This window comes from Antechinus flavipes, chromosome 3, assembly GCF_016432865.1.
Source record: "Antechinus flavipes isolate AdamAnt ecotype Samford, QLD, Australia chromosome 3, AdamAnt_v2, whole genome shotgun sequence".
In the NCBI taxonomy this organism is placed as follows: domain Eukaryota; kingdom Metazoa; phylum Chordata; class Mammalia; order Dasyuromorphia; family Dasyuridae; genus Antechinus; species Antechinus flavipes.
Genome location: NC_067400.1, coordinates 398,496,755 through 398,524,514, shown reverse-complemented (window position 1 = coordinate 398,524,514; position 27,760 = coordinate 398,496,755). Strand labels below are relative to the sequence as shown.

At 35.6% G+C, this 27,760-nt stretch overlaps 1 protein-coding gene across 10 annotated transcripts in view; it reads left to right on the top strand.

Moving 5' to 3' along the window:
• Positions 1–6,293: 6,293 nt before the first annotated feature.
• Positions 6,294–27,760, top strand: part of GULP1 (GULP PTB domain containing engulfment adaptor 1) — a 409,533-nt gene continuing 388,066 nt past the window's right edge. For 6 of the 10 annotated variants that reach the window (XM_051986044.1, XM_051986042.1, XM_051986048.1 and 3 more), the window contains exon 1: positions 6,294–6,756. The gene's annotated coding sequence lies outside the window, so the exon portion shown is untranslated. Of the gene's footprint in view, positions 6,757–7,828; positions 8,144–27,760 lie in introns of those variants that run through there. The other 4 variants (XM_051986046.1, XM_051986049.1, XM_051986054.1 and 1 more) reach the window with 3 other exon arrangements.

Below are 27,760 nucleotides of genomic sequence, written 5' to 3'. Positions count from 1 at the left end.
AGGGCCTGCCCCTTCCACTGTGCTGAGTTTCCACCTGGCTGCATTGTATGGTAATTACAAGTGTTAGTTTAGGAACTAAGATTATTATGCAAATATTGTAGGAGGCTCTTTCAAAATTCAATTCAGTATTGTTTGTTTTTTAAACCCCTGTATTCAAGGCATTGAACTGGATCCTATGGAAGATAGAAAGATCTGGTGGTCAAAGTCTCAATTCTTGGGAAGCCTTTAAGTCAAAGACCCATGTACAGTTATTTGCTTAAAGATAATCTCTACCTGATGGAAAGATGTTTATTAGTCAAATTTCTAGGAAAATACCTGACTTTCAGGCAAGAGAAAGGAGGTTCTTAGGGAACATAGGAAAGGAAGAAAGATGCTATGTGAGTCAAGTCAGATTAGATGATACAAAGGAAGTAAATGGGAGAGGAGAAATCTTCATCCTCCATGTTGATTTCACTACACCATCCCTGCTTGGCATCCAATCTGATCTACCTAGTTCTGGAATGACAAGACTCTTAAGGATTTTTTAGGCCTTAGTCATAGGGATCTTGCATGAGGTAGATGCAATTATTCTGTCCATTTTACAGATAATGAAACAGAGGCAAGCAGAGGTTAAATGACTTGCCCAGGATCACACAGTCAGTAAGTGGCTGAAGCTGAATTTGAATCTGGTGTTCCTGTCATTATTGTCCTGTTCACTACACCAAGTCTTCTTAAATTTTTTCCACTCATGACTCCTTTTCTTTAAGAAAAGTTAAGTGGTTTGTCCAGGAGCACACAACTAAATAAGTGTCTGAAGTAGAACATGTCAATACATAAAACCATGAGTTTGCAACTATTTAGAATGAATTCATCAGCACTTTTTGCATCTCCTCAAGTAATCAAAAACACATGTTATATCTTTCCACTTTCTCTTAGGTTTCTCCGTAGGTCTTTCTCCCTAAAACAAAGTATTTTTCTTCATTTAAAAGTTTTCTCTTAACAAAGAGGTTTCTCCTAATTTACTAATGTTAGTCCTTCATTTTCATAGAGGACCAAAAGTTGAGGTAAATGTACAATATGTCAGGATGTAGCTGACCATACCAAGGCTCTATCACAGGTTGGACACAAATAGTTTGTATGACCATTTGGGAGCAAGGGGTCTCTAAATTTTCCTATCTCACATTTCTTTTGAGTTACCTCAATTGTGTTTTGCAGACCTACATCTGCTTTGAAGCTGCTGTAAACCATGCTGTAAAATCTTGTGTCCCAACTTAAATAAAAATGATCTTGTCTGATAGTGTGATTTAGATACCTAAAATGTCATTATGGAGTAGAATCAAAGAAATAAATGTGTATTTAATTGTTTCATTAATTTTCCTTCCTTTTGCCAGAGAATTTTGTCAATAAGAAACAATATAGTGATTAATAAAATAATGACCTGTTATTTATTCAAATTGGGTAAACATTGAAAGTGATATTGATAATAAAGATTTTGATGTTTTCTTCTTTAAACTGCATCTTAATTTAAATGTGATTCTAAAGTGACAAAAAAGATTCAATTTTTTTTTTTTTTATTTCCAGGTTCTCAGGATGAACTTAGGTTTTATTTTTGACCAAAACTAAACTCTCTTCTGAAAAGTGCAATTTTTTTTTTTTTTTACTTTGGGCTGATTTAATCTTAACCAATAGAGTAAGAACTGTCATTACTGCATTAATTTAATTAATCATCTAGTTAACCATGCCTATTAAAAGTAAAGAAGCCAGGAATCCATTTCTAAAAGGAATTCTTTAATGTCACATAGATTATTTTTAATCTTTATTTCAATATTATTCCATGCACTAGGTTTTTTTCCCCTGTAGCTCTTTGTCTTTGGTAGGATGATAAATCTTAGGGTAGTTTCTTCATATCCCTTCAATCAGAAGACAAGTAGCAAAGGAAAGTGAAAAAAGTGATGAAGTTCCAAGTCCAAAGATCTGACTTTATTTAGATTTGAGCTCTGTTATTTACTGTGTAACCTTCTGAATCTTGATTCCTCAGTTTAAAAAAAACAAACTTCCTTATCTATTGTTTTTGCCAAATCTCAAAGAAAAGAAAAGAGAAAGAAAGAACAGCCTTTGGGAAATCACTTTTCTTATTAATTGAAGTCAAGAGTCTGAGAGGTTAGAGAACCACCAACCTTAAAAGATGTCACAGATACTTCAACTCTAACTGGGAGGTTGGAATAAGGAAAGAGATTTCCACTTGATGTAAAAGATCAAATGAAATAAATTAGGTATGAGAGATTAAAGGATTTTCTCTTTAAAGTGGCCAGGGGTAAAGAGGAGAAGGATGAAATCTTTTCTGACAAATATGTACACATTATTTGCCATTATTTAATTTAATTGTATTTGCAAGGTATGCCCTCTAGAGGTTGGTTACTTCCTCATAGGTGCTTTGCTAGCAATCTAGTACCATCTAGATTGTGGGGATTATGTCAGGTAGCATATGCTAAACAGTCTGCCATTTTCCCTGTTATGATTATCTGAAACTCAAGACATTAAACATATAATCCAGTAACAATTGCTTTTTTCTAATGAGACAGATTTTTTTATTAAAATACTAAATCAATATCGCAGAATGTTAACATTGGATGGCATAATACCATCATTTATATTACAAATTAAACCCTAGACACAAAATGAAATAATCCAATACAAGAAACCTACTATGTGCAAGGTACTCTACTATGACAGGTGTCACATAGCTACTGTCTCCTCTGCATCCTTCCCCATACTCCTATCCCTCCTCTTTCTCCTCCTCTTCCTCCTTCTCTTCTTCCTCCTCTTCTTCTTTCTCTCCTTTCTTCTTCTTCTTCTTCCTCTTCTTCTTTTGCTGCTGTTTCTTTTTCTGCTTCTGCTTCTTCTGTCTCTATTTATACTGCTGCTGCTTCTGCTGCTATTACTGCTGCTGCTACTACTACTACTATTACATCTAACATTTATGTAGCATTTATTATGTGCCAGGTGATTTACAATTATTAACTCATCTGGTCTCAAAACACCCCCAGAGGGAGGTGTTATTATTATCCCCATTTTACATATGTGGAAACTGAGGCAAATAGAGGCTGAATGCCTTGCCCAGAACATACAACCAGTAAGTGTCTGCAGATGAATTTGAACTCTGGTCTTTCTAACTCTACTGCTCTGTTCACTATACCAGGACTTCTAAAGTTTTTTCCACTCCTGATGCCTTTTTGTCCAAGAAATTTTTACCTGGCCCTGGAATATAGGTGTATAGATCAAACATTTACTCATAATAAATCATAATTTCATGATTCCCCCCCACATTCAGTTATGTTATTCCACATAGTCACAAGCCACAGAAGCTTTGTGTTATATCACCTAATTGTCCTACACACCATCTGTACCACATACCAAGGAAGTAATTGAAGATTGTTGTTGTTCAGTCCCATCTCACTTTATGACCCTATGAACTTTATCCATGGAATTGTCTTGGCAGAGACACTGGTATTCTATTTCTTTCCTTGGTGGGTCCCCCATTTTACAGATGAGAAATTGAGGTAAACAGGGATTAAATGACTTATTCATGGTCATAAAATAAGTGTCTGAAACTACATTTAATTTGGATCTTCTTGAGTCCAGTCCCAGTGCTTTTTCCACTGCACCAAACAGCTACCCTGAAGGATTAGGGAAGTTAATTGACTTGCTCTTGTTCAGACAGAAGGATTGGAATGTGGATTTTCCTAACTCTAACTCCATCACATTTTCCACTATACTATGCCCTGAGCTGAACAGAAAAACCTTTGTTTCTTCATTCCTCATAATTAACTGAGAGAAGTCACAAAAAACATGCTATCTCATACTATCTTGTCTCTTTTCACATTCTTATCCTCGTTTAGTTTTTTGGCAGTAATTTAAATCCTAACTCTTTTTTATCCAAATACACTCTATATGGTTCTTTAACCTCTTAAAGAGCTCCTTCCAGCAGGTTTTTCAAATCTGGGTTCTCACCAAAGGATTAAAAAAAATATTCTAGGCACTTTTTCTCCTATTTGAAATATTTTAAAATTTATTTTAAATATGAGTTCATTTAAAATATATATTAGTAGTAACTATCTCTCTCTGATAGTATACTTTCTTTAGATTTTTCTTTTGTCCATCCTTTTAATTTTAAGGGTATAGGAATTCCCTGTTAGAAAACCTCTCCTGCCAGAGAAAAGAAGAAACTTTTATAATTTAAGTCTTAACCTAGACTCTCATAGTTAGAATGGTGTAGGGGAGAGACCTAAAAGATGGTTCTGTCTCTCAGATCAGTTTTCTATCCATTGCAAAGCACACTATAGTTTTGAATAATATATTTTAGTATTTGAATTTAGCTGTTTCAATGAAAGGAAGGAAGCTTATATAATGAAGAAAGCATTAGACTGGAAATAATGAGATCTGGGTTTTCAAGTCACCATTCTAATTAGCTATGCCACCCTCGGTAAATGGATTGATTTACCTAATCTTCACTTACCTTACCTGTAAATGGGGAGCAGACTAGATGAATTCCTCCTCTTTCTCCCCTATTAGGATTCTGTGACTGTAATTTAAAGCAAACATAATTTCTCCCTACTTTGTTTTAAGATTAACCCTGATTACCTCACACATCAATTGTGATCACCTCCTTACACATTTTCCCACCTCTAATCTCTACTCTTTCTCTCCTCCATCTCTCATACCATTACCAGAATAATTTTTCTTAAAGATAGATCTGATCAGTTATTCATCTGGTCAAAACTTCCATTCCCTCTTATCTATAAAGTTTAAACTAATTTGCCTGCCACTTAAGATCTTGCTTTATCTTATAATTCCCCTCTGTTAGCTCTCTGCTCCATCCTCTGGATTTCCATTTTGTTCTGTATTTATTTGAACTATTCAAGATGACTATAGTTTGCTGAATTATCCATTTTTTGCAGTTACTCAAATACCACCTCCTATGTGATGTCTTCTCAAAGCATCACTACTCAAGGAGTATTCTTCATTCTTCAGTTTATAGGCATATCATTTTTTGCTTTTCTTTCTTTTTCTCTTTTTAAAAACTACACCATAAGCTTCTCCAGGGCAGAGGCAACAGCTTTTCTAGACTTGCATCTATACCTCTCTAGCTTTCAGTAAGTATTCTTCATAAAAGAAGCTCAACAAAAGCTGGATTTTCATAGAGTAGAAGAGCATGCCATTCTTTTTTTTTTTTTTTTTTTTTTTTTTTTTCAGTTTACCATGCCTAGGGGGAACTTGGCAGCCTCAGGCAATCTCTAGATCCTAATTGCTGGCAAAATGTCCAGAAGGAAATGAATAGCTTTGTATGGGTCAGCTCCACAAAAGCCAAATCCATAAAATATGGGGTAAACATTATACACATCCAATCTCATTTTAAGTCCATTTCCTCTGATCTTCAGTTAAATTTAAAATTAGAACCTTCTAGCCAAAAATTCATCAAGAATTCCCTTTTTACATTCTTTTTCATTCCATAATAAACCAAAGCTCAGCAGCAAATCCCTTCCTTTTCCTCCAAAAAGAACGGTGGAAATGGGAAGGAAGGAGAAAGTATTAGCAATTCCACTTTGATCTTCAGCAATTATACTTTGATCCTTTGCCTCCCCTTGCCCTCATCCTAGACATTCCTGCTAGACACTACTCCCGCCTCCCTGAAGAGAGGTGGGCATGCTCAGTAACTTAGGCAAATTTCCTTTGAAAAGGAAAGTTCAGCATCACAGAGCTGAGAGCTCCTAACTAGGACAAAAGGAGGCCCTTGGCCGGGGTCTGGAGGCAATACCTTATCTCCTTTTTTTCCCTGCAAATCCCAAACTACAAAAAATCAAAAGATGTCACTGTTACTGATCACCAGCTCTGAAAGAAGTCGATGAAGACGTGCGAATATTTTCTCAATGAGGGGAAAACATGTTTTACTAGCGTTCTTTTAATGCTTCTCTTCGGCCAAAGTCCCAAAGTGATTTTTAAAGAACCTAAAGATCACAGGAAGATTTTACTGTGCTAACGAAAGACGAAGAGATAAAGTCATCTGTTCCCTTTACCATCCTGAACCCCCGATTGTGTCTAGAGCACAGTGGATAAAATAGCTTACGTAAAAATTAAGGAGGTGGGAGAGTAGGGATTCCAGGAGAGAAAATCCGGACCACTGACTGGTAGTTTCAAATACTCTCCTACCCATACCCGGGTCTTCCAGATCACTCACCTCTTCCTCTTCCCCCCCCCCCCACCCCCCCGACCCCCGCAGCCTTTCCATTTCATACAATGAAAGTAGGCTACTGCGGCAAGCTTTCTAAAATCAGACTTTTGAAATGCTGGCGATTGTTTGGGGACGGAGATACTGTGAGAAATTAGGATACAAAAGCACATGCGTTCAATTTTGTCAATGGCCAGGGAGATCTTCTTCCTGCCCAGAACCACAAGAGTCCACGAGAGACTGGAAGAAGGAGTCATTGGCCGAGAGGGGGAGCCCAGCAGTACCAGCTGCTGGAGGGAGCCTGGATCCCGGAGCAGCCGCGAGCGTCAGAGGATTAGGAAAGGGGTTGGGGGTGGGGAGCGGGATAGAGTGAGGAGGAAGGAGGGAGGGGAAAGCGGCTGGGGGGTCCTGAGTCCGGCTGAGTGCTGACGTAGAGAAACTTTCTCAGCCGCTGATGAGGAAGATCAGGCTGAACTAGAATCGCAGAGCGTTGAACTACTCTCCCTAGACCCCGGTGCGTTTGGCGGGACCACCAGACATCACTTTGTAAGGTACGCATCTCTCCCGGTTGTGTAGCATTTCTCCTGGGGACCTTTCGCCTCCAGGCTGCTTCCACCCCCAACCCCCTCTAGCTCTTTTGAATGTCCTTTGAAAGTGACAGGAGCAGGGGCCAGTTTCTCAGTCCACCAGCACATGTGGGCAGCAGGCAGCTCCTGGGTTGATGCCCTCTGGAAGAAAGGAAAGTGCGGTGCTGTGTGTGAGGTGCGGTGGATGCGATGAGTTACAGTTCCCCATGCTTAGATGTAAAGGATTGAAAATAGCTACGAAAGAAAAGGTGGAGCATTAGACGAGACTAAATAAAACCTGTTGACGCCTGTTCTGGTAATGCTAGAGGCCGAAGCGAGGGGGAGCGTGTGTGCGATCCACCGCCTGGAAGTGGTCGGGGTGTACTGGTAGTGGCCCCAAGTCCTCTTGGGAACTTGAAAACTTTGGGTCTTGGAAGCTGGGGTTGCAGGCACCAGGGCCGTCGGACTGGCGGGCTGGCTGCTTGGTGCTGGCAGTGAGCTGGACCGGACGAGGATCCATCGGGAATTCATCTCGGGGTCATGGAAAAGTGACACCCAGAGAACTTCCAGATCTTCCTCTCCTTTATCAATTTAGGGGCGAATAGTATACGGAATGGTGCAGCTGATACACTGAAACCAAGGTGCAGGAAAGAGATGCAATGTAGAAGTTGTGTGTAGTCCAGATGATGGTGATCCCAGGGTTTCAGAGAATTTGGAAGTAGTTTATGGGCGTTGTGATGGAAAGAGACTCACCATAGAGCTTGGGGGTTGATGAGAGTCGGGAAGAGTTCCAGGCGCCTAGTTGGGCATTCTGATCCTCCCTAGCTTTCACCCCCCCCCATTCCTTCGCTCCCAGCCCCCTTGTACACATTCACTCATATTCTCTCTCTCTCTCTCTCTCTCTCTCTCTCTCTCTCTCTCTCTCTCTCTCTCTCTCTCTCTCTCTCTCTTTCTCTCTCTCTCTCTCTCTTCCCCCTCTCTTTTCTTCTCCTTCCCCCACCCCCTCTCTCTTCCCACCCCCTTCCCCTTTTTCTCCCCCTCCCTCCCGCCCCGCCACTCTCTAGTCTTCTATGTCTCTTTCACACACACTCCACACACTTTCTCTCTCTGGGTTGGGAGAAGCCGAAGTCGAACCCACTCTGCAGCTCTGGCGGCTCTGGGCTGCTTGCAGTGCTAGCCTGCTTGTAATAGAGAGCTCTTTTGAAGGCTAATTTTCTTGGAATGTGTTTACAATCTTGAATGAAGCTGGAGCAGGAAACAAGACGATGCTGCCTGGAGTGAGCGATTTTATGTAGAGTAAAGGAAGAAGAGGATGTTGTCTTTGGCTTCTCTAGGAGAAAGCGGTATATTTTTTGGGGGGTAAATAAACCGGGTAAGTGAGGTCCTACAGCAATTTTGCGAGAACTAGTAAACTGTCACTCTTGGTCTTCAGCAGGACTCAGGGGTGTGTGTGTGTGTGTGTGTGTGTGTGTGTGTGTGTGTGTGTGTGTTTCAACGACAATGGCTCTGCGTGAAGATTGTGACTAAAACCACATAAAACTGTTCTTGTAGGAAGCTAGTGACAGTGTAGTGAACCTGCTCAGAAAGTTGTTTGTGATTTTTCTTTTTCCGTTTACAGTGTTTTCGGAGTATAGAAATAAAAGTTTATTGACGTCTGCTTTTTGTTTAGGATTTAAAAATAATCTTGCTCACTAGATACTTTTGCAGGTGAATCAAGAATACTTTCCCCTCTCATTTTCCCACCTATTTTAGAAGCATTGATCCTAGTTTCTTTTTAATGGTCTGTATGTAGCATTCGACATATGTGTGTGTTTGTGTATATGTATAACATACATACATTACAAATCCACCCCCAAATGAGAGACTTAAAATCATGGGGATGGGGGGGGAGGGAGTAGCGTGTAGTATCATGAGGAGGGGAGAGTAGATGAGAAAGCTTAGTGAACCGGCCTGTGGAGGAGGTTCTTTGGAATTATTTTTTTATCCTTTCTCCTAACCCCCCCCTTAAAAAATAAACCCCACGAATACTCACTCAACTGTGATAGAAAACCCATAAACTGAAAGAACAATAATGCTGACTCTTGCCACCACAGCCTATCTTGGAAATGAAACAGGACTGCTTGAATTGCAAACAGCTTTTCCAGGTTTTCACAGGCTGAATTGGAAAGGAAAAAGAGGAGAATCTGGCCAGGGACAAAATATTTGACTTTATGCTTGTAGTAATACAAGCACAGGGCTGGACTTGAAAAGAATTTGGGGACTTGAAAGTGCTAGGATGACTATTGAAGGAGTGCTTGAAAAGCTTTAATTTGTTGTGGTAGGAAAACAAAGGAGGTTTCTTTTACAGGCTTCAAGGGACTAGGTTCTATTTTAGAGGTGATTAAAAACTTAATCTCTCCTTGTTAAACAGAATGCTAAATGTTTTAATCAGTTATGATGAGGGATATCCCTTTTTAATAAGAAAAAACCTGGACATCCCCACATTAATACTGCTGACCATCTGCTGGTTACAGAACCATATTTTGGTCAGATTTTCTTGACCCTCCATCTGAAGGGATGTTTACTCCTAGTCCTTGTGCTTGGTCCATGGTGTTCTTTTTGTACTCCTAAATTTGGAGGGAGAGACACCATGGTGAAAGGGATAGAGCCAGCCTTAGAGTTAAAAAAAAAAAATAGATTTTTCAGATTCTGCCCCTAGATTTTAGCTGTTTGACAATTTGTGGCCCAGTAATTCTTTTAAGACTTTGAGTTGCTAATTTGTAATGGTGAATAGTAGTTCTGCTATGAAGGGGGAAAAATGAACACAAATCCAAAGACCTGGGCTCAAATTGGTATAATCAAAAATCAAATAATGACTTTTCAGTCAAATCAAGTTGTCACAAATAGGTGGGAAACAGCAGTTTTGATGCGGTGTTTGGATTGTCATTTATAAAGGAAGTAAACCAGAATATTTGGGATAGTCAATCCAAAGTAAGCCTCCCTCCAACTTTTGAGCAATCAGGAATCTAGTACCTTGATTTAAATTACAAAAAAACAACCAAACAAAAAAACAAAAAAAACTGCATCCAAACTTTTTTAGGGAGAGGGAAGAGAGGAGTAAAAGCATAAGGAAATGTTGGGGAGAAAACCAGCAAGCAACATACTTTAGCAGATACTATTTCTAATCTGGGAGGTTAGAAGGGCTGATTATTTAGCTCTTCCTTTGAGATTGACTATTTGAATAAACCTGGGAAAATGGCTTTCATTTTTTGAGCCATGTTATTCCCATTTGAAAAACAGCAAAAATGATCCACTGCTTTTCAAGGGTATTGTGAGTATCAATGAGACAAAATGACCCTTCTAAAATTTTAACCTAAAGTTCTTGGGTATTCCAACTCAGTGATAAAATATATGTGATTCATCTCTAGCTAGGGCTGTGTAATAGTGACTTTTGGAATTGGTTCATCATGTTTACAAAATATTTTCGACATCATGATTAATTGTAGAAACATTAACTTTAATTTGGGAATATTTGCATGATATTCCCTACAATTAAATCCTTGTTGCGTGGAGATGAGCCAGGGTTCCCAGAGGCAATGCCATAAACTCTGGCAGGCTTAGCTCTAAATAATGAGGGTCACCACTAAAGGGTTGGACACCAGGTGATCAAGTTTTTCAGCCATGGAAACTCTTTAAGAGTAAAATGCTTAGGGTTGTGCTTTCCATGCATGTGTCAAGTACCCACCTGGATGAAATTACAACTCCTGGAGATATTATAATATAACAAACTGCAAGTGCTGAAGGAAATACAAAGTTCAGATAAGATATGGTCTTTCCCTTCAAGGAGTTTGTAATGTAGGAGATAAAGTAGTAAATAGCTGTACAAAAGAAAAAAAAATCTGTAGAGTCTGAGGGGAAAAGCCATTTGCCAGCTTAGGTGAGAGGGAGTAAGATAAGGAATGGCATTTTGGAGGTTGTGGCTTTTGAACTGAATTGTGATTGGTAGGATTTTAACAACAAAAATAGAAGAAATATTGACATTTTAAATAGTATTAGATATGAAATCTCTTAGCAAATTATCATTTCCATTTACATATAGCATTTTTAAGATTTATAAAGTGCTTTTCTCCCAATAACTATTAAATAGGTACTGAAGCATAATTACCTACATTTTATAAATGCAGAAACTGAAGCGCAGAGAGATCTTACTACTTACACAAGCCAAGCCAGAGATTGAACTTAACTTTCCTGGTACTAGTACTCTTGCCACTATACAGATGTCTTTCATTGTTTCTATTGTTTTCCAAAAGAAAAATTAGCAAATGCATTAATTTCCAGTATAAGTTAAAAGTTATAGCTATATTTTCAAGACTAATTGCTTAAGAAAATTAATTCTGATTATGTCTTATAAATGTGGTTTCTTATTATGAAATACAAAGACTTTTAAACCCTGGGAAGTGAATACATGTCATTTTCTTAGGGACATGATCAAGTTGGAGACTTACTTAAACAATTGACTTTGGAAATGGAAATTTAAACAAATAATCCATAAACTTGCTGGTTGCTTTTCCTTGATGAGAATATTGCTGAGTGTAATGTTGACACTTTTATCAGTAAAGCATACTTTTTTTCTTATTAACTTCACAGTTCAGTTTGCCACTCTGCCAATCCATATACATCTTTCAACATTATTGAAGTTCAGGAAAATGAGTCAACTTTTCACAGAAAGAGAAAAAAGAATTAGTGTATACATTATTTCAAAAATAAAGTTATATGGTACAAAGGGTTGGTTCTCTTTTCTTCTCTCTCCTTCCCTCCCTAATCCTCCCTTTCTCTCCCTCTCCCTCTCCCCCTCGCATTCTCCCCTTCTCCTTTCCCCTTCTCCCTTCTCTTTTCCCTTCCCCTCTCTCCCCCCCTCCCCTTCTCCTTCTCCCTCTCCTTCTCCATCTCCCTCTTTTTCTCCCTCTCCTCCCTCTCTTTCTCTCTCTCTCTCTCTCTCTCTCTCTCTCTCTCTCTCTCTCTCTCTCTCTCTCTCCTTCACTTCCTCCTTCCTCCTCCTCCCTTACCCCCCTCTCATTTACAAGGTTTCTTATCCTGGTCAAGTTGCTTGCGGCTCTGTGTCTCAATTTCCTTATCTTCAAAATGAAAATAATGGGGCTTTGTGTTTCCTATATCACAGGTTGTGAGGAAAATATTTTATACATTTAAAAATGCTAATTAAAGATAAGTTGTATAGGACTTTGAGGTTTATTTTCAAATAGTAGGTTGTTGTAATTATCAAGTATTGCTATGCAATTTTAATATGCCTATATTGCTCATGTAAAATGTAGATACATGATATATAACATTAGTAATTGCATTGGATCTGTCAATTAGCACATGGAGACATTTTATGCTGAACTTTCACAAATAAAAGTATAGGGTCAAAGAAAGTTAATTGTACCCTTCAGAATTTTAAATGAAAAATTCCAGTTTTCCCTTTAATTCCATGAAGTAATTATGTCATATTTAACACTGAACCTACTCATCTCAGTTGTTTAATTCTGATTATATAAGTTCAGTATCATATTGGAGAACCTCATTCTGCTACCATCTTTTATACCTCTAAAGAACAAGTATTTTGTTAGAACATTTTGACAAACTTGAATAAAAAATCATGTGCCAGCTTCATGTCTACCATCACAACTGGTCTCTAAGCATATTTAGAGGCTAGTAGATTTAATAGCAGTTCTTTAATGTGCTTAGGGATTAGCACACTTAGCTTGTAACCATGGTAGCATGAAATATATTCATATTTGAAGAGAAAATGATAATAAACTTTGAGCAGGGAATCATTTTGCTCCAAACAGGGAATATGGGATTTAAAACAGTCCTCTAGTTTTGAAGTAGTCTCCAGTTTTGTTTAAAAATCATTATACCATAAATGGCCCACTTAAATAGTATATTTGTTCTTTGATGATTCAATTGGATTCTTCTAACCTGTATTTTTATTTAAAGGTAAAAACTTTTAGGCATAATAATGAAATAATAATAGTAACTGAAATTTACATAACATTTTAAAGTCTGTGGGAAATAAAGTTAGACAACAATCTAATTTTATTCTTGTCACTGTATAGGGATTATTCTCATTTTACAACTAAGGAAACTGAGTCACAAAGAAACTAAGTGACTTGCTCTTAGTTACACAGTTAGCATCAGTGGGGGGGAAATATGAACTCAGGTGTTCCTGAATCTCAGTCCATCACCAAAGATATTAATTAGAAGGAAACTTTGGAACTTTATCCTTTATATTAATTTTTCTTCAATTAGCTTATTGGACTCCCAAAAATGTAACTATAGAAAAGTAAGCATCATGTTTAAATTTTCAAATTTGCCTTCCTTTTATCTAGTCAGGCAATAAGCATTTATTAAGCATGTACTATGTGCCAAGTGATGTATTAAGCAGTGAAAATACAAAGAAAGGCAAAAGACAGAAACTACTTTATTTTCTATCATAGTAGTTTTCATTTATATAGCAGTTTACAAAGGATTTATTGACTACCATCTATGAAGTAAGCAGCACAAATATTATCATCACCTTTTGGCAGAGGAAGAGACTGAGCTTTGGTATCTAACACATCAGACTCAAAAGTCTAAGACTTGTTCATCTATATTCCACTGAGCTAAGGAAGGGTCCAAAGATTGGCATTACTTTTTTGTACATAAGCAAGTGAGCCTCTGGGAACTCTGTTGCCATAGGCTCCATTATGGGACTCAGCTACTACTTTGCAGCAGAAAATATCTGGTTTGAGGATGACAATGCTTACTATTTTGTATTTAGAATATTTGTACCTAGAGGTCAAGATTAACTTGGGTGCCTAGAGTTTTAAAATGACTTAGGAGAACTGTCCTTTCCATGTCTACTTAGCGTCTCCCATAACAAAGTACTTTTATAAATGTGAAACAACCATATCATTCCTTCTGGTAAAGAGTAGTTAGCAAACATTTCCGATTTAATTGCAGGAAGCAAGGCTCTGAAAAATTTCCATTTTCAGGAATTCCTATACCTAGATTGTCTTAAGTCTTAAGTTCCAAGCACATTGCATTCTCCTGCTCTTCCGTGTCTTGCTCTTCTGTTGTGTTTTTGTGCCTGACTGTTTAAATGACCTCTGTGGTAGCTAATGTGATCCCAGAAGTTTCTTGGCAAAGATAATGGTGTGGTTTGCTCTTTCCTTCTCTAGTGAGTTGCCCATGATCACATAGTTAGTGTCTGAGATCAAATTTGAATTCAGGTTTTCCTGACTCCATACCCAGCACTTTCTTTATCCACTGAGCCACTTAGTTGCCTGCCTGTGAGTTGCCTTTGTCCAAATGTCCAAAATAGTTTTATAAATCCAAACCAAATCCAATTGGATTGAGGAAATGAGTGGAATTTCTCCCCAAGATGAAAGAAAGTCAAAAACTACTGTTGAAAACTTATTTTGTGTGTGTGTGTGTGTGTGTGTTTTATATGTATGTATGTGTGTGTGTGTTGTGTGTGTGTGTGTTGTGTGTGTGTGCGCCTGTGTGCAGTGCATGCATGTGCAGGGGATAGGTTGCAAAAGCAATAGAAAGTGTGTACCCTGTTGAAGATAGCCATGAACATGGCTAGGATCACTATGATACCAAGAAAAAAAAGGGTGCTATGATTCTAGCAAGGAGTGGGAAAAGGCTAAGCAGAGCATAGCTTTGCAATCTTTACCAACTACTTTAGATTAGTTGCTTGTTATGCCTGTCTGTGCCACAAGCTGTTTTAGCATGAATTAATTTCAGTGGCCTATCTAGTGCACAAACCAAACTCTCCACTTGGCTTTTTTTTAGAAAGAAGAATTTTTCTGATCATTCTCTATCAGATTAGCTTTCACCTTTTTCTTTCCAACTTTGCCTTTAAAATCTGTTGTACTGGGGAAAGGGAAACACCAGGAGCAGCAAAACTCCAAACTGTTGTCTGGTGGTGGCAGCAAGATGAATTACAGCCTTTCTCAAACGTGTAAGGATAGCTATGTGTATTTAGTGAAGACTTTTGAAAAGCTTAATTTCTCATTATGTCCTATCATCTGTTTTACATGTTCCTGAGAGGAACAGTTGGTGTTTCATTATAAATATAGATTCTTGGACATCCTCAACATTTTACCTATCTAGAAGCAGAATTCAAAACTTTCTGTGGGAAATACCCAAATAACTTGCCAGTCAGGAATATTTTTTAAGTTGTAGATACATAGAACTCCACAATTAATGTAGCTATAGTTTTTAAGTGTTTTCATCTTGTTTTCATTAATATTTGATGCTTTTGTAAGCACAAGAGAAAAATCAAATGAAGTATATGGAAAATAGCAGTAGATACAAAGAAAAGTGCCTAAATCACTAACATTTTATTTAGTCACTGTGAGAGGGGAAAACTGCCAGGAAATTACTAAGATCTATGTTAAAAAGGAGTAGTTTGTTATTTCACTTAAATGAAATAGAAGAGGCTATTTTAAAGTTAACATAGAAATATTTAATTTTATAAATATATTTAGTGCAAGTGAAGGTTGAAAGATTGTTTCTATAGCTTGAACTGATAAATCTTTAGGATTTCCTTATGCAATGAGTAATGATTTAATTTTTTTTTAATTTTTGAGGCATTATAGAAATTTACAACTCTCTCTTCATCCTAGTTTTCTTAACATAGATTGCTGTTTACTTTTTTTCAGACTAACTATTAAAGTCTAGTCTTACCTGACATAGGAGAGTTATTAACTCATAAGGCAAATAAGAAATCATGCCAAATTTCCTATTTTGTAACAATAACAATAAATATACTTTATAACAACAAATATATGTCCAGCAATTAGTTCCTCATTTTGGTGACATGTTGGTTCTTAAGCCTTTTGAAAAAACGAAATTATCATTAAGACAAAATCAAGAAATTATTAACTGCTTTGTTTCTGATAGAAAACTGCCATAGAAGTGTGGAAAATAGAATGATCCCACTGTAACCACACTATACCATAGTACTGTGGCAAGTTTGTATCTGGGATAGTTTTCATCTCTCTATTTAAGAATTCTCCAACCTTTTCATTTTGATCTTCTTAATCCGTATGGTCTCTGCCATTTTCTGCCATCTGGTTCCTGAATTTTTATATATAATTTTATCTTTATACATATTCTCATATATATCTATATATAGATATAGATATACATGTGAGCATATAAATATACATAATACATACATATGTATATGTATATATTCTTGCATATTTTTTCCTTTTGATGAAGTTATATCTTTCTAGTGCCATATTGAAGTCATGGGTCTTATTCTACTAAGTCTTTATGGTATGTTTTAGATCGCATTTACTTCCCTTTTAGATGGCAACAATAGTTTACCCTAGAAGTTCAATAAATTTGTACAAATTTGAATTTTTTTGGTCTAGTTCTTATTAAATATTCTTATATCTTGCTTAGTTGAAATCTTGATATAAGCTTTTTGTAATACTCTAGAGAAAAAAATATAAAATATAGAATAACTATCATCTAGATCAGGGCTTCTTAAACTTTTTCCACTCATGACCTCTTTTCACCTGAGAAATTTTTATATGAATCCAGGCATATAGATATATAAGATAGATGTACAAACCAAATATTTATTGATAATCAAATTCATGATCTTCACATTCAGTTACAAGAATCCATGTGGAGGTCACTACACACGGTTTAAATACCTAAGATCTAGACTAGAGATAGCAGACATGCAGCACACTATATTTCCAAGTCCAGTCAAACCAGAATAATTTGTAATTGGGAAATATTTAGCCAAATAAGTAAAAATTCAATAAAACATAGATAATTTTAAGACGGTTTTTCTAAGTCAATATATGGTACACAGAGATCCATATGCATGGTTTAGTGGTTTCCTCCCAGCTACCTCCCATTTTCTATATGAGTTTTATACTACTTTTTTAGTAGTAACATTCAGTAGGAAAAGTTACTTACTGAGATAGACTTTTTTTCCCTAAGGAATCTGACATTTAGCTATTTATTTGTAAATGATCACATTGAAGCAGAACTAGATATTTAGATGATCTAAATGTTGATATTGTTTCCGGTAGTTCAGCTTTTAATTCCTTCTTGCCTACTCATTTTGTGTGATTCTTGTCCTTGCCTTTCTATAAACTCTTAAAATGGAAGATCTATTGAGCTTATATCAGGACTTCCTTGGTTTCTTTTAATATCTTATTGATTTCCTTGTAACAGAGGATAGCTTTACTGTTTTCTCCCATCTTTGCTATATCACTGAAGTATATCCTATTTTGGTTATGAATGTCTTTAATGGTATTTCTTGTTACAAGTCATTGTTGGTCATAAAAAACATGAATATTTATATTACCTTGTTAATTTTATGTAAGATATATGTAATATATTTAAATACACACATATCTATATAATATCTTTCTCACCCTTTTCTTAAGAGAATAGAATTCCTACAGTGCTCAAAGGCAGGGCTATGATTTAAGGGATTTTTTAGCTTATTTATAAGAGGGGTTATTGGAGGTAGAATTATATTTTTGAACTCTATGCCATATTTATTTTCCCTCTGCCCATGAAGTTTGATACATTTGAGAGGTTAAATAAATGTAGAACATGAACACATCTTCTGATTTCAGGGCCAGTTCTCTCACCACCAAACTGGCCTACCTCTCATAGGTGTAGATAGTAGTTGATTCATTTGAAATACAAGTTAGATTTACTCTAATGGGATTTAAGATTCTGAGGTTTTAAAATATTAGTTTCACCAAATTCTATGTTTTTAAGAACCAAACCTTTGTCTTTTTGTAGACTAAGTTAACAGAACAGTTAATGTTCAGAAAAAGGAAAATTCTAATCCTATAATCTGCTTTGATCAATAACATATTCCTATTATTGTTTTCATTCATAAGTACCAAGTGCTACAAAAGGGCATTGACAAGCTGAGGCATATTCAGAGGGCGTGGAAAACTTTACCTTTGAGGATTGACAGAAGGAACTAGGAATGTTTAACTTGGAAAATTAAAAAAAAAGATTTTGTTTTGTTTTAATTTTTTTAATCTGGTTGGGGAGAGGATCATTTGATAGATGAATTCAAGTATTTGAAAGAGCCGTCATCTAGAAAAGGGGTTAATTTGTTTTGATTGGCTCTAGGGGGTAGGATAAATACTAGTAAATGGAATTTTGGGAGAGGGAAATTTAGATTTCCCTAAAATAAAAGGTGTTCAAAAATAGGATGATTTGTCTTGGGAAACAGTGAATTTCCCATTTCTGGAATTCTAGAAGCAAAGGCTTGAAAACTTCCACTTGTTAGGTACTTTATACAGAGCATTCTTAGTTATGAGTTGGGCTAACTGGTTTATTAAGATCTCTCCAACTTTTAGATTGCATAATATTAAAGGAAAGTAAGTATTTTATATCTTATATCTTTTTTTGTGTCTAATTTATTTTGTTTACTTAAAGCCCTAAAATAAATATATTGAGGCACAAACAACACTTTGTCAATTTAAAACACACAGAAACATACCAGAATTTAAATTTTCAAGTCACTATTGCTCCTTTCATAATAAGTCACCTTAAGAGGACCTAGATTAGTTCCAATGTTGCTGCTCCTTTTGCTCATTTGAGGGGAGGGGTTGAGATTTCTGTCTTGCCCTGGCATTTAAGAGTCTACAGCCCATTCTTCTGATTATGCTTGTGTGGTGAATAAATTCTTTAGAGAATAGATTTGACTTTTGGAAGTAGAAGTCATTTGTAGTCAAGTTTGATAAGCAGAGTGGTTCACTTCAGTTATGCCATTTTCTTTTCTCCTCTTTCCTATTACTTTTCTTTTCCTCTTCTCTGGAATATATAAACATGACTTTGTATATATGCATGTGAAGATATGGCTTTAAAATAATACAACTAATTATTTTGTGGGTTTTATAAACTTGTTTTTAAGGAGGTTCCAAAGCAGTAGTTATCAAAAAAGTTTTGAATACTGGTAGAATTAATGAAATATATGTATAGCCCCCAGGTACTTATTTTTAATTTAACTGTTATATCCTTATGTATTTCGAGTTTGTTTAAAATTGCCCTACTGTCTTTAACAACTCTCATTTTTCTTTAGTCTGTTGCTATGATTTCATTGGGCTAGGAAATTACTAGAGGGAAAATTTTCTTTTCCAGTACAAATCAGTATCTGCCTTGCAGCTTATAGATTTAAGATTTACCTGGATCATTGAAAAGTTAAAAGAGTTCCCAGGGTTATACATTGTGGGCATGTATGTACACACACATGAACATATGTAGGGAACGTGAAGCCAAGTGTTCCTGACAGATGCCATCTCTCTAGTTATGTAACTATGGCATCTCTCAATTATAAGTTACATGTGGAGCAAAATTGAATACCTTATCATTGTTCACAATTATAATTGTCAACATTGAGGGAGGAGCTCAACATTAAATTCTGGTGAAGAAAATGTGTTGTAATACTAGAAGCTTAGAATTTAAAGATAAGAAAAACAGATAATGTACCAAAATATATTCTGTCAAATAATGGAAATGCTGTAATTCTCTGGTTCCTAAATAAGTGAAAAAGAGATAGAAATTAGTTATTAAAGAAATCATATTTTTTGTATTTTTCTTGCTGTTCTTTAATAATTATGTATATTCATATGTTTGTATCTTAATGTGTCTATTTCATAGAATCATATAAATTTTAGAAGTAGAAAGGACATTAACTGCCATCTAGAAGAACTTATCTTAAAAAAGAATTCCCACCACAACATACCTAATAAATGAATATCCCATATGGTGCTGCCACTAATTAGCTACATGACCTTGAATAATTCTCAAACTTTTCAGTACCTTGTGTTCTTCTTATTTGTAAAGCAAGAAGGTTTAACTAGGTAATTCCCATGCTTCTTTCCAGTTTTAAACGTGGAGAATTCAAAATAATGAAAACGCTAATCACAAAAACCAATTCTTACTATTTTCTTGGGTATTTTTTAATGGTTGTAGACTAGACAGCTTCAGTACATTTTATTTAATGTCTACAATAAAGAGGAATCCATTACCTGTCAAGGTCTCTCATTTCACTTTTGGATAGCTGTGAAAGTTTTTTATAGAGAATTTAAAAAATAAATCAAGCCTAAGTTTGCATCTTTTCAGTTTATTATTATTGCTCCTCATTCTGCCCTGTGAAGTCAGAGTGATACTAGTTGTTCTTCTTATTGACACCTTTCTAATTCTTGAAGACAATTATTTTCATTTTCCTTTGAGAATTATCATTTTTAGGTTAAATATCCTCACTTTTCTTTCAGCAAATATTTGTGAATCTTGAATCTGAGACCTTTCACCATCCTGATTATGTTCTTTTGGATGCTCAGAATTGAATACAATGCTCTACATATGCTTTGACCAGGACCAAGTACATCAGAACTATCAACTTCCTCTTTCTAAAAGCTGTGCCTCTCTTAATGTTGCCTCAGATCCCAATTAGCATTTTTGGCTGCCATACCACACTCCTGACTCATAGTGAGCTTGCAGTTCACCATTCAGTACTTTAGATTCTAAAGCACTTGGTCACTTTCCTATTTAAGATAGGAATTTTGCATCTTAAAAAGATCTCCAAATATATAAAGCATGAACAACTTTTAGAGTTGTTTGTATTTTGAAAGAACCTATTTTGAACTCTTCTAAAGTAGAGTTCTTTCCATTGTCTCTATTAGAAAACCTGACATTTCTGTGTAGAAACATAATCTTCCTTTGAAAGAGAAAGATACTGGTGTAGCCCACTCTGCTACTATGTAATGATTCTTAACACCAAAAGGTGTGTGTATGGCATCATTCCAACAGTTTCTTATAGCTCTAGAAATGGTCAATTCTAAATAGTGTAATAAATAAAATCAATTATTTTCATGGACATTATTTAATGCCTGTAGATCAGATACAATTTTAGTCCAATCTCTCCCCACTGTCTTGTCATTATTAGACAGAAGCTGGGTAATCATAAATAACAGACGAATAATCAGAGAATAATTCATATTGTGCTTGAGGATGTTATTGTATCTGAGAATTTTATTTAAGTGAAATAATGAAGCCACACTGCTGAGGGCCCAAGTTAGGAGGTGTCCAGAATTTGACCTACCTCTATTTCTCTCCCCTCCTGTGTATCATCTTTTCCCAAACTTATCCTATTATATGATATAAAGAGAAGTCATAGTATTTCATACTGATAGAAAGCCAAAATAGAAATGCATCGTTTTAAATGTTCTCTGAAGTAGGGAGGCTAATTTCTTATCTTTTAAAGAATTTCCCTATAGGCTGCATGTAAAGTGAAGAAAACTGAGAAGGCAGCAAAATGGTTAATATCAATGACATAAACTATACAATAGTACAGGAAAAAGAGAATAGGAATTGAAATCAGAAGGCCTGAGTTTCTTTTAGGTTTGAATCCCAGCCTTTCCATAAAATAACCTGTCTGATCTTAGGCATTTAAATGTTCTCTCTAGAGAGAGTTTCTTCATCTGTTAAAGTGGAATGATTTGAATAAACAATCTCTCAGATCCTTTCCAAAAATAAAAAAAAGATCATAATGTGTAATAATGTAAATAAAAGCAAGATAATTTGTAGTACAATACTACACTCAGGATAATTTGAATTAAATAAGTACATTGAGTTAAATGAAGGTAAAATTTTGTTTTTAAGGATCTTAATTTTTGAGGGAAAAAAAGCCATCTGCAGAGTATCATAGTTGCTTGCCAAGAAACAGGTAGTTTTGTCAACTAAGGTATATGTGTTTTCACTTTGTTGCTATGCTTTTTTTACATGACTGCTTTTACATACATATGGTGTTTATGGTGTCAGATGAAAGTATATAGGTATGAAAGTGATCAGAATGATAGAATTAAAATATAATAACAATGGGAGTTGGAACTGAAGAACTGGGTCAAAAGACTGTCATTGTTAGTAAGATGATATGGTGGCCCAGTTTAACTCCTATCTTTTTTCTTATTCCTGGCATAGTTTCTCCTGAATAAGCAGGAATCAGCACATTGAAGGTCACGTGGGGATATGATATATATGTACAGGAGTTTCGTGTTTTTTTTTTTTCCTTGCTACTCTTTCTAGAGGGATGTTTAATAGGGCATTCTTGAAGATGATTCCCATCAGTGGTTGGTGAGATTATCTTAACGAGGCCAATAACACAAAAAGATAGAAGCTCCCTCTTGTGAAAAGTCTCCATTTTTAGGTATGTGCTATAGTCTACAATATAATGATATAATCATAGATTGTTAGATTTGGAAGACACCCTATATACATCATTTAGATTATGTAGGTGCCTTTGCCTGTACTTTATAATCATTCTTTCCTATTTGTAGGGCTGGTGCATGGCTTCTTAAGATTAGCTTTGGTCTTTGTTCCCATATCTCAATATGGATAGTAGATATGGATATAGCAATTTATGTGAAGTCATTTGATATGTCAGAGATAGCATTAATAAATATGTGGATGTCAATAGAAAGAAGACAAATAACTGAAAACATATGATGATATGAGCAAACAGATTTATCTCCAACACTCTCATGAACTGGATAAAGGAGGAAATGGTCTACATTGCTTACCCTGTCTCCCAAAAGGACTTTGATAAAAATATAATTAAAAGATTTTTCCTTAATTTTATTATTATTATTATTTTGGAGAAATGTCCAAAAGCTTTGACTAAATATTCTAGGGAAGACAATGCTATTTGGCATTTGGGATAGGTAATAAAGTGCTGGGTGCTAGTATTTTTTTTAACTTGTTAGAAAAAAAGATATTTATCAAAACAATATAGTCCCTAAACAGTATGTTAAGAATAATTAGAATAAAATATTGCCGCATAAAATTCATTTTCAGAAATGTTTTGGCAAAAAATACTGAGGTCAAAACATCTTTTGTTTTTATTTTTGGCTTTAGTTATCTAGTCAACTCTGCTTCTCATGATTGGTTTTGATTTCACCTGGGGCCTTTCCTTTTTCCTTCCACTTCATCTTTTCATGTAGATGAGTCCACATTTTAACTCATTAAGGCCAAAGCCATGATATTTCTCTTAAATGGTAATTCCAAGTGAATAGTTTAACTAATTTTAAGAACTGATTTGATGTTAAGATCCAATTAGTTGGGTTGTTTTTTTTGGGGGGGGAGGGTTGTTTTCTTTGTTGACTAGGTTAAAATAATTAAACTTTAACTTTATTCAGGGCTTGGACTGCAAATAATAGAACATTTATGAAGTGACATTAGAAGTTTCTGAAAGGAATGATTGGTATAATCTTAACCCACCTTAAAAGGCAAAAATGTTTGGGAATAAGCTATGGAAGATCACATAGTCTGAGACTATTAGTAAATTTACATCAAAAGGGATAAGGCACTGTTCAGGAACAAAATCCTGGTGACAAGAAGCACCATAACTGCACGAGAGAAGTAAAGGGGAGGTATCTAATGATGAGTGAAGATTTTAAAAGGGCATCTACATAAAGTGGAGGGCAAAATTAGTATGGCAGAAATTAGGCATGGACCCACACTTAACACCATATACCAAGATAAGATCAAAATGGGTCTATGACCTAGGCATAAAGAACGAGATTATAAATAAATTAGAGGAACATAGAATAGTTTATCTCTCAGACTTGTGGAGGAGAAAGAAATTTGTGACCAAAGATGAACTAGAGACCATTACTGATCACAAAATAGAAAATTTGATTACATCAAATTAAAAAGCCTTTGTACAAATAAAACTAATGCAAACAAGATTAGAAGGGAAGCAACAAACTGGGAAAACATCTTCACAGTTAAAGGTTCTGATAAAGGCCTCATTTCCAAAATATATAGAGAACTGACTCAAATTTATAAGAAATCAAGCCATTCTCCAATTGATAAATGGTCAAAGGATATGAACAGACAATTTTCAGAGGATGAAATTGAAACTATTACCACTCATATGAAAGAGTGTTCCAAATCATTATTGATCAGAGAAATGCAAATTAAGACAACTCTGAGATACCACTACACACCTGTCAGATTGGCTAAGATGACAGGAAAAAATAATGATGAATGTTGGAGGGGATGCGGGAAAACTGGGACACTAATGCATTGTTGGTGGAGTTGTGAACGAATCCAGCCATTCTGGAGAGCAATCTGGAATTATGCCCAAAAAATTATCAAATTGTGCATACCCTTTGATCCAGCAGTGTTTCTATTGGGCTTATATCCCAAAGAAATACTAAAGAAGGGAAAGGGACCTGTATGTGCCAAAATGTTTGTAGCAGCCCTGTTTGTAGTGGCTAGAAACTGGAAAATGAATGGATGCCCATCAATTGGAGAATGGCTGGGTAAATTGTGGTATATGAATGTTATGGAATATTATTGTTCTGTAAGAAATGACCAGCAGGATGAATACAGAGAGGACTGGCGAGACTTACATGAACTGATGCTAAGTGAAATGAGCAGAACTAGGAGATCATTATACACTTCGACAACAATATTGTATGAGGACATATTTTGATGGAAGTGGATTTCTTTGACAAAGAGACCTGAGTTTCAATTGATAAATGACGGACAAAAGCAGCTACACCCAAAGAAAGAACACTGGGAAACGAATGTAAACTATCTGCATTTTTGTTTTTCTTCCCGGATTATTTATACCTTCTGAATCCAATTCTCCCTACGCAACAAGAGAACTGTTCAGTTCTGCAAACATATATTGTATCTAGGATATACTGCAACATATCCAACATATAAAGGACTGCTTGCCATCTAGGGAAGGGAGTGGAGGGAAGGAGGGAAAAAAAAATCGGAACAGAAACGAGTGTCAATATAAAGTAATTATTAAATAAAAATTAAATTAAAAAAAAACATAAAGTGGAGGGCAGATGACTGACAAGTAATATATATATGGTGAGGTATTATAAGACTAGTAGTGGGAAGAATGAAGCTTAATAGAACTAAGGTTTGTGATAAGCAAGAAATATTTATTAAGCACCTACTTTGTGCTGGTACTAATAAATGCTAAAGTCAATGAAAAATAATTTTAGCTATTTCAGGAGCAAAAGGAAGGTCAAAGAAATAAGAGCCATACCTACGCACAGTATAAAGAAGACAAAGCTAATTAGCTCCTATTTTCCTTATGCTTTCTCTACTAAAAGATGTCATCAGGATCATGTATGAACACAAATGAAGATAGGATGGGATGCTCATGTAAAAAAAAGTGATCAATAAGAAGTGAAGGTCCAAGTTCTCCCTTAGTATGATTTCAGTGTAAGAAGAAATTTAAGGAGAATTCTCCTTTACCTGATAGATTTGGGTGGACACTTTGGAGAAAATTTATGGAAGGACAGGGATGAGTCACAAAGAATAGATAACCATGAATGGACTTTATTCAGTATCATTGAAGAAGATATCTAAATTGATGTAGTCATGGTTTTATTTCAATATATTCTCTACCAAAAAGAATGGTTTTTCAGGTTGGGAAGTATAGAATAAAACAATCAATAGGAAATTGATACCTCAAATAAATGAGGAGATGATAAAAAAGAACTCAATTTGAATTTAATTAGGGCAGTTACCTTGCCCAGATGACCTATGTCCTAGGGTCCTAAAAGCACAAATGGCTGTGAATGCTAAATATATCTTTATCATCTTTGAGGTGAGAAAAGTTAAGGACCATGCCTAAGTGAAATGGCAGGTCAATTCTCTGAGAGCCTCCACAGCTGTGAACCATAACACTTGAAGGAGTTGCAAAGCAGCCTTTGAAGATGTTCCTTGTGGATTGGGAATGAAATAAATTGGAGGCCGAGGGAAGAGGAAAGTGGTCAGACAACTCAACTGCCTCTTAGTCAAGAAGTCAGAGAACAGCAACTCCTCAGAGAACAGCAACTCCTCTCAATCTCCTTGTATTATCATCATCATCCTCTCACATGAAGAGATTCATTCTACAGATCTGAGTTAGACCTCCAGCAGATGGCTCCTGTATCATAACAGAAAGAGAAAGATTCTTTAGAATGGGAAATGGGTGAATATTCTGACTTCTAAGAAAGTAAAAGAGGAGAAAAGTAAGTCAGATACTTCATACTGTTGTCCAATAAACTTGACATTCCTTGATGGTGAAGTTCTATAGTATATTATTAAAGATGCTCTGTGAGCAGAGGAAGAGTCAACTGGGAAATCAGAATATTTCAGAATTGGTAAAGGTATCTGATGTTTACCTGAATAGGAATCTTGTCCAAATATTCCTAGCAAATGATCATCTAGCTCCAGGACTTGAGAAAGTCACTGTCTCTTGAGGCAGCCCATTCCACTTTTACACAATTCTAATTATTAGTGTTATTTTTTTGTCAAAAAGCCTAAATTTTCTTGTTTCAGCTTACATCTCTTACTCTAGTTCTTCAGTGAAAAAGGTAGAAAAAGTACAAAATGATAAGACATCTTATGGAAGACATCTGCCATATTTTCTTACTTAACTGTCATGTCTTTTAGAGGTGAAACATCTTTTTATTCAAGTTATCCATACATTGCATGATCTCCTGTCTTCTCATCATCCTAGGCATCCTTTTCTATATATTCAGCAGTTTATCAGTGTCTTTCCTAAATATGGCCCTTAAAACAATGTATTTAATTCTATTCATTCATCTCCTTTATTGTAGACTCTGTCTGATAATCCAACATAAGAGTATGTTAGCTTTTTCTGGACGTTCTATTTCACATTTAATTCCTTTTGAGTTTGTAGACCACTATAATCAACAAATATTTTTCATACAAATTGTTATTGACCAAAGCTTCTCTGTGTAGTCTTTATGTAACTGATTTTTAATCATTGTGCAGTGTTTCAATGTAGTATATTCATTTAGAGAAATTTGTAGGAAACTTTGCCCTTTAGCTCATTGATAAATAGAGGTTAAGGTTCTGAGCATTTCCATTAGGATGATGAGGAGAAAATGTGGATTAAATTATTTTAAAGAAATTATGTAATGTTTTCAGTGATCTAGATTTACTTTTAAGCTGAAAATTAAAAAAAAAACTTTTAAAAATAAATATTTTTCAGTGATACTATAATAAGGCTATGAAAAATAAAATAACATTGACTCTGATGGTAAAAATTATGGGTTACTAAAAAGATAATGGGAAGCTGTGTGTGTGTGTGTATGTGTGTAGACAAGCTCTCGCATTGCTGATGATTTGTATTCAGGTAATATTGTAAAACACATATGGTAAGAAAAGGTTGTGGATCAATCATGTAACCAGATCATAGAGAAGAGAATGGACTACCTAAGTACTATATTAGTTCCTAGGTAATGAAATCTAGATGAAACTTTCTGATATATCAACCAGATGCTCAGTGGATTTATGGAAGCTGGAGAAGGATTTATGGGAGGACATGGATAAGATTCACATAAAGAATCACAGAATTCTATTGTTGACAGGGGCCACAGAAGCCAAATAGTTCAGTCCAAAGAATTGTCTCTACAAGATATCAGACCAGATATCCAGCTGTTGCTTGAAAAACTGCCTCCTCAGGCAGCCCAGTTTAGTTTTGGATGGTTCAAATTGTTAAAAAGGAAAAGGGAATGTGTGTGTGTGTGTGTGTGTGTGTGTGTGTGTGTGTATGTTAGCCAACTATTTTAATTGTGCTTCTATGTAACTTCTATCTTTTGTTCCTATTTCTTTTCCCTAAACATTAACAAGTGGGATATTTCTTCCTGAAAATAGCCCTCAAAGTATTTCACAATAATTATCATGTGCCCCTTAAGTAATCTCTTTTTCAAGCTAAAACATAAACTTATTTTAAATTATATAACTTTTAATTTACAACATATATACACGGGTAATTTTTCAGTATTGACATTCCATTTTGTTACAAAATTTCCCCTCCTTCCCCCCATCTCCTCCTCCACTTGGCAGGTTGACCAAAACATGTTAAATATGTTAAAGTATGTCAAATACAATATATGTATACATTTCCATACAGTTA